The sequence below is a fragment of the Eurosta solidaginis genome, chromosome 1 (assembly GCF_040869045.1).
Source record: "Eurosta solidaginis isolate ZX-2024a chromosome 1, ASM4086904v1, whole genome shotgun sequence".
In the NCBI taxonomy this organism is placed as follows: Eukaryota; Metazoa; Arthropoda; class Insecta; order Diptera; family Tephritidae; genus Eurosta; species Eurosta solidaginis.
The window spans coordinates 22,148,266-22,156,058 of record NC_090319.1 but is presented as its reverse complement, the minus strand read 5'-3'; positions in this window follow the sequence as shown (position 1 = coordinate 22,156,058).

The window sequence follows — 7,793 nt, the reverse complement described above, 5'->3', positions numbered from 1 at the left end:
GGTAGCAAGGAGCGAAGTGTTCAATTGCGATGATATTGATGAGGACGGAAAGTTCTGTTTAAAAAGGGAATGGGCCGTGCTACTATCAAAGCCGTAACTGATAGTTAAATCAGCAACAAAAAATTCTTCTTTTTTGGACTCCATGTTTGCAAGCATTACGTCCTTTTGTAACTCAACAATTTTTTCGGTTGTATGCCTTATTAACATGTGTAACGAAACTTTTGCATAATTTTCTGTTGCAGTGATTATTGCTGGTCGGCACTAGCGTTTTTTGTTTAAAATCTCTTCATATGGTGGGTAAATCTAAAAATTTCGTCCATTATTTTCCAATCGCGTATTCATATACTGCTCCTTCGTGTGGTTATTGTCTAAATTGAAAGCTAAGGCTTCATTTCCAGACATCGGAATGGGAGATCTTTCGTCAAATTTATTTTCATCAACTTTTCTGTATTTAGAAATATTCGTGGGATTTTGGCAAACTACCCTCAAAGTAACAGCTAAATCAACATTACCTCTTTTTACCGCAGCCGTGGAAGTAGCACGAAGCATTAAACCTAAGTTGTTTTCTTGACTTTCTGCTAGCTTCGCAGCCTGTCTTCTTTGGGATCGCACAGTGGCCAATTTGGCTTCGCTAACGGCATATTATTCATAGCTTCCAAAGTAAAGAAGATATCTTCAACATTTTTTTTTCTCAATTCAGAAAAAAATCAAACAATTTTAATTTTTGAAAAAAAAATTTTTTTTTTTTTAATTTTTAATTTTTTATCTTTAATTTTTTTTTAATTTTTAATTTTAAATTTTTTTAATTTTTTAATTTGTTTTTAATTCAATAAACATTGTCCACCATATATTCATATATAAAATAAGAAAAAAATTGTCAACTCAAAGAGAAACCATATTATAAAAGAAATATTAATCAGATTCTTCAGTATCAGATTCAGAGAAATCATCTTCAAAATAATGCATTATAAGCAAGATTTTAACTTCCTTATCGAAACTAATATTTCTGGAATAGGAAATTGATGAGCCGTTGGACAATGAAGATATTAACGGATCGGAAGAAACAAAAAGAGCGTTAATTATATCTTCCATTGTATTTTTTCTGCAATTTTTTCTGGTATTATTTTCACGGATGTTCCGATAATCTTTATCTCTGGCTTCAAGCGCTTCCTCGGACATCATATCAATTGGAAGCGAAAAATGATTGATCATGTCTGCTCCATGAATTAAAATTCTGTGAACAGACGAGGGCATGTAAAACCAAGGGTATAAAGTAACAAAAATTTCGGCAGTTTCTATTGCGTAAAGTCTGAATGCCTCCGTGTTTATATCGTATCCACATGCAAGTGCTCGTAAGACGACGCTGAATCGATATATTAAATTTTCGTTCACCCCAGTTATACGAGCGGCTAAATCTGGTTGTTTAAAGAACCTTCTTGCCATATTTCCGTTGTTGGTATTTCCAGTAACAGCCATTGGTATGTCGACCAACAAATGCATTTGTTCTCGTAGCTTCTGCTGTATATTTGTTTTATTTTGTCCAACAATATCCTTGTCAGCACCACGAGTTTGCCACTTTTTTATTGGTGTTCTATAGGATATGTTCAAAATACATTCAAAAAACCTTATCCAGGCATGGAGACTGGATAGCCCATATTGAAAGAGGTTCACTCTAATTGGAAAGCTCTTCACCAAATTTAAGCCATTCATATTTTTCGGTGTTGCCTTGCAGATTCCGCATATATGCGAAGAAGATTCTGAAATGACGCTGAAAGTTTTACCATCAAGCATGGTCAAGTGAAATTGGTGATCAATAATCAATGAGTTTACATATGTTAGTACAATATTTAATATTTGGCTCTTAATATTTTCAATTTCCCTGCGACTCAGGTCCGCCGTTTCCTTGTCGCAAAGTATTTTGATTGGTCGACAATATCGTGTAGAAGAAGGTCGATTGTTTTACCATAAAACTGTCGGTCCGTTCTGCACTTGCAGTGGTACAATACAAATTGAAAATAAATATTGGTCTCTCATGTTTCCTTCGCAGTCGCTAAATTTTTGCCTATATGTGGAACGGCCGCTGCTGCCATCACACCCCCATTTGTAGACAGCAGTTAAATGGGTGTTCAGAGTGTGCTTCCATGATCCTGTTTATTGTATGGTCCACAAGACTTTGTAGTGGCACTTCAGCATAAAAATCAGTGACTGTAATGTCACTAGGATAGCACTTTTTTTTGGCGAAGCGTAATTTTTCGTAGCATGGATATATATCGGCGTTTTGGTTTTTTGCTGCTTTCTTATTCAAGTTCCAAGTGTATCTGGTATGTCCAAGATCTACAAATAGCGCAAGCGCTTTATCGTCCGAAAATTTGGATGGAAGGGGCTTTGCTTTGTTTATATTTTGTATTACCTTTCCGCTAAACTCCTCATCGCCATTTACCATTTCTACAACTTTGGAAGCACTGCGCTTTCCAGCTTTATATAAACTGCAGCTTGCAGCTACCAACAATCCTTCACATGACACTTCCTCTGTAAGCCCTGACATCTTACTGACTTGCGTTTTTCTGCAGCATTTGGAAAGCTCTTTTTCCAGCCGTCCAATATTTTCATTTGCTTTTTTTCCCAACAATACCAATGGTGTATCTAGCCATTCTTGGTTAATTTTTTCGAAAAACACCTTACTTCTGCCACAGGCTTTCCACTTTTGGATAAGCCTACTAACAAAATTGCGCAGTTTCTTTCCATTTTTGCACTGCTCCTTCTGAGTATAGGTAATTTTACTCAAAACGGTACCAAAAACATAATTTTCTACGGCGAGAAACTTCTTGGTGGGGATCGCTTCTTCATGCCATATTAAAAAAAGGGTGCGTTTTGACACAGATATTTTGCCTAAAAAGTACAATAAATTGAAGGCTCGCAGGTACTCGCAGTTCATTTTGAACATTTTGGACACATAATGGTTTACGCATATAGGAAAATTTAAAATTACACTGAATATAGGTGAATTTTGAAAGTTCTACTCCACGAAAGACAGGTGTACGTTACAATGGGCGAGTTGCTAATACACTTAAACACGATTACGTTTTATAAATAACATAAGTATACACAGATCACAACCACAGTTTTTTTTATGTAATACATACCTTGGCGTTAGTATATAACAAAACTTTTAATGAAAATAATAAAATTTGCAAGTTTAACACGAATATGAAAACGATGATCAAAAAGGCGGAAATATTTTGCACAACACTTGCAGAAACATGTGCTGACTTTGACAGCTCATACCTGTTCATCAGCTGTAAGCTGAGTTTTTAAAAATCGATACAAATCTAGTGAATGTATTTGTTATCGATTGTTAAAAAAAATTAACGGTTTTTCAAATTTGAAAATTTTATTTAAATGCCGCTAGCGAAGCCAAATTGGCCACTGTGGATCGGGCTGATTTTTCATTGAAAGCAAGTGGTTTGCGGCCCATTTCTGATATGGGGGTTAAAGAAAATATTTTCGGTTTTTTTATTATAGCTCCCGTTTGAAGCCATTCAGCGTTTATCCTCAAAAAATGGTCGGGCTTTCTATAATATTTCTCCCATTTTTCACTCATTTGCAGTCATATTAGTCTTGATTTTTTCTTCAGATATCTGTCATATTCTTCAGTTGTACTTTCTTTAATTATGTTTTTTAACTGAAAGTTGAAAACAGCGGTTTTTTCTTATCATTTTTCACTGCTTCTTTCCAAACATCGAAAAGCACGGAAATATGCACGTAGAAGTTTTCTAAGAAAAAGGGCTTTTATTCAAAGAATGCAAAAAAGCGCAACGCAATAGTCAGCCCTCAAACTCAGAATTGAATGCATTTTATGTTCAAAGAAATTTTAGGTCAGACAACCTCAGACTTTTTTTTATAGCTCTCCTTAACTAGGAGTATTATCATCAAAATTAGAGCCCTTTTTGAAAGGGATTTTATTTTTTATCTAGCAATCAATAGTAATTGTTTTTTCCTTCAATCAAAAACACCTACCTTTCTTATTGACCTCCGTTCACTTTTTTTTAAATATATGTATGTACTATCCGAGGAATTATTAAACTGTTAAATACGAGGAAGCTGAAAAGAAACTATTAAAAATTGTTTTTTTCGAAATGCGAAATTTGACAGCTGAAATCTTTACTGCCAAATATTTAAAGAAAGAACTAAGTATGCACTTTCGTAATCTGAAGTATTATTTTTGTGAGGGTATAAAAAAAAGCTTGATATTGGATACTTTAGAAAATGAATTTTGGCCAGCAAATCCCGGTCGCCAGACCATAGTGCAACGAGTAGGAGACCTTTTGAATTATTATTATTCAGTATATGATAACAAAATCCTACATACTAGAAATATAAAGATATGTAGGTAAAGAAATTAATAATGATTAAATATATGAGATTTGCTATAAATAAAATGAAGTAATCCAAGAGGCGAACAAAGTTATTGGCATTGAAAAGTCAAGATCTAGCTTAGTAGCTAGTAGATATTATTAAGCCCATTCCTATTTAAGCCCGAGGCCTAGTGATGTGGGCAAAATTATGGTACTTAGATCAGACTGGCATAGCGTGAAATGGGTAATAAAAACGAAATATTCTATTGGAGATGTTGAAACGTATTTGCTCAAGCAAGACTGCAAAGTTAATGAGTCCATTGATAACATTAAAGACATAGATAAACATTAAAGACTGTATGGTTCTCTGACTAGCAAGAGATTTCAAGTTTATAAGCAAACATCGGCCATTTTAAGTTGGAAAAGGTTCAACGAAGTGAAGCGGTTTGAGAGCAAAATGAGTGAAACTCTGTTGCACACGCTCAATCCTGTCGGAATGAGAAGCATAGAATATAAAATAAATAAATGTAAGGCGCGAAAACCTCCGAAGAGATCTAAGGCCGAGCTTCTCTTCCAATTTGCGTCATACTCCTCATGATTTTCCCTACAAATTGGCCGGACGGGACCTACATGTTTTTTTCCGATTCCGAACGGCATCTGCAAGGCAGATGAGTTTTCACTGAGAGCTTTTCATGGCACGAATACACTCGGAGCGCTTGCCAAACACTGCCGAGGGGCGACCCCGCTTAGAAAGTTTTCTTCTAATTGAAAAACCTTATTTCTAAAATGTTGATGTTGCCTTGCCCGGGGTTCGAACCCAGGGCATACGGTGTGGTAGGCGGAGCACGCTACCATCACACGACTGTGGCCGCCATATCATAGCATAGAATGGGTTCCCAATATAGGAGGCGTACTCTAACTTCGATCTAACAAGGCAATTAAAAAGGGATTTACTTGTATAGGCATCTTTAAAATCTTTCGTATATCGTTTTAGAAATGCTAAGTTTGAGTAAGCTTTAGGAATTATAATGTTCACGTGATTAGCAAAGGTGAACCCAGATTCAAAAAGAACCTAAGGTCAGAGAATACTTCAAATGTGGACAACTGATTACTTAGAAGCGAGTAACTTGAATTGATTCTATTTAGAGTTTTCGATAGGGTCATTTGAAAAAAATTTATTGATATTGGATTCCAGTTTATTTCAAACACTCCACTCAGTAAGATTTTTGAAGTCAAGTTTTAGCTTCAATTCGTCAGCATAGAGGAAAAATTGTGAATGATCAAAACAAAACCTAATATCATTTATAAACAGAACAAATAAGAGCGGGTCAAGCCTTGAGGTACTCCGGAGGTGGCCACAAAAGAGTATGATTTTGTGGTACCGATTTCTACAAAATAATAAAATTATGCGGTAGATAAGATTGAACTGGACGGTCTGTGGGGACTTTAACGACCAAACTGAAAAATAAGGATATACGCTATAAGAAAATGCCTTACACGATCGTTTCCTCCTCTAACCCGACTTTTCCTACATCTGCTATTAAAAGCATGGGCCTAATTTAAAATCGTGTGACGCCTGAAGGCAGTGTTCAGTCTGAATAACTGTCATTAGTCTACAGTCGTCTCTTTTTAATAATAAGAGACATTTTGTAAGTCTTGGGTTAAAAGCCCTGCATATGATCTTCGATATTTTACAGCCTTGCGCTTGGGTCCATACCTTATATGCTTTAGCTTGAGAAAATCTCGCCTTCTCTTAATCTTGTTCAATCTGATAAGGGCGTTTTTGGTACAAGTTTAGAGGGATGTCCTCTATTGGGCGAGATTTTTCGCTTTTCTTTTCCCATCTGTTCCCATATGCCCCGGAATCCAATATAGATGTATGGTTTTCCGTATTCCGAATCCTTATAGGGATTTCTTATACTATCACGCACTTTTAGATATTGTACACTGTAAGATTATTGCGACTGTTGTTTGGGCAATTATCTTCCAGTGCTTCTACTGCATTGGTCAGGGCTACTTATTCGGCCCTCCAGTGATCTGCCAAATACAGAATCTGCGTTTTACCGAATCCGCAAAGTATATGGCAATCTCTGCTCCTTCTACTACATTGAAACTATCGCTGCACAATTGTATCACCTGGTCTGCAATTTGAGTGCACTTGCGCAAGTAATACGCCCCTTTTGTGGCGTCAAGGGACCGATCGAAGTACAGGTAGGGCACAAGGTAGTCTGTTCGACAAATATTTGATGACGTTAGACTTCAATGGCAGTGTGGTTTGCGCTCGAGCTTTGCCGAGACACTAAGCCTCGTCGCAGTTGTCAACGCTTTGTTCTCCACTACTAGGTGGAATTTGCAAAATGCCATTCAATGCAGTCGTCGGGGTCGTTTTCGGAGCTATCGTTATGCTAAGCATTGATAGCCTTCATATCTGATCTGATTTTTTTGAGGTACATTCTATTTTGTGTGGTCTTCCCCCAAATAATGACTAGGTATACTATTTATGGCTAAACTATTAAATGGATCGATTTCAAGCCCATTTCTTTTGAACGAAGTAAGCTTGAATGTTCCATGCCGTGTTTCAAGGCATTATAAACTTATATTTCTTAAACAAGGCAGAAACAATTTCCAACTAAACGAACCTTTTCTATGTTTTCGTGAAGATTATAACTCTCACTCGTGAATAATTGATGTTTCGGACTCGCTCTTTGCCAGTTGAGAGCTATGGTGGCAACATAAGGGAAAATAACCATGTAGGAAAATGAACCGAGGGTAACCCTGGAATGTGTTTGTATGACATGTGTATCAAATGAATGGTATTAAAGAGCATTTTAAGAGGGAGTGGGCTATAGTTCTATAGGTGAACGCCTTTTCGAGATATCGCCATAAAGGTGGACCAGGGGTGACTCTAGAATGCGTTTATACAATACGGGTATCAAACGAAAGGTGTTAGTGAGTATTTTAAAAGGGAGTGATCCTTAGTTCCATAGGTGGACGCCGTTTCGAGATATCGCCATAAAGGTGGACCAGGGGTGACCCTAGAATTTGTTTGTACGATATGGGTATCAAATGAAAGGAGTTAATGAGTATTTTAAAAGGGAGTCATCCTTAGTTCCACAGGTGGAAGCCGTTTCGAGATATCGCCATAAAGGTGGACCAGGGGTGACCCTAGAATGTGTTTGTACCATATGGGTATCAAACTAAAGGTATTAATGAGGGTTTTAAAAGCGAGTGGTAGTAGTTGTATAGGTGGTCGCCTTTTCGAGATATCGTCATAAAGGTGGACCAGGGGTGACTCTAGAATGCATTTGTACAATATGGGTATCAAACGAAAGGTGTTAATGAGTATTTCAAAAGGGCGTGGGGCTTAGTTCTATAGGTGTACGCCTTTTCGAGATATCGCCATAAAGGTGGACCAGGGGTGACTCTAGAATGTGTTTG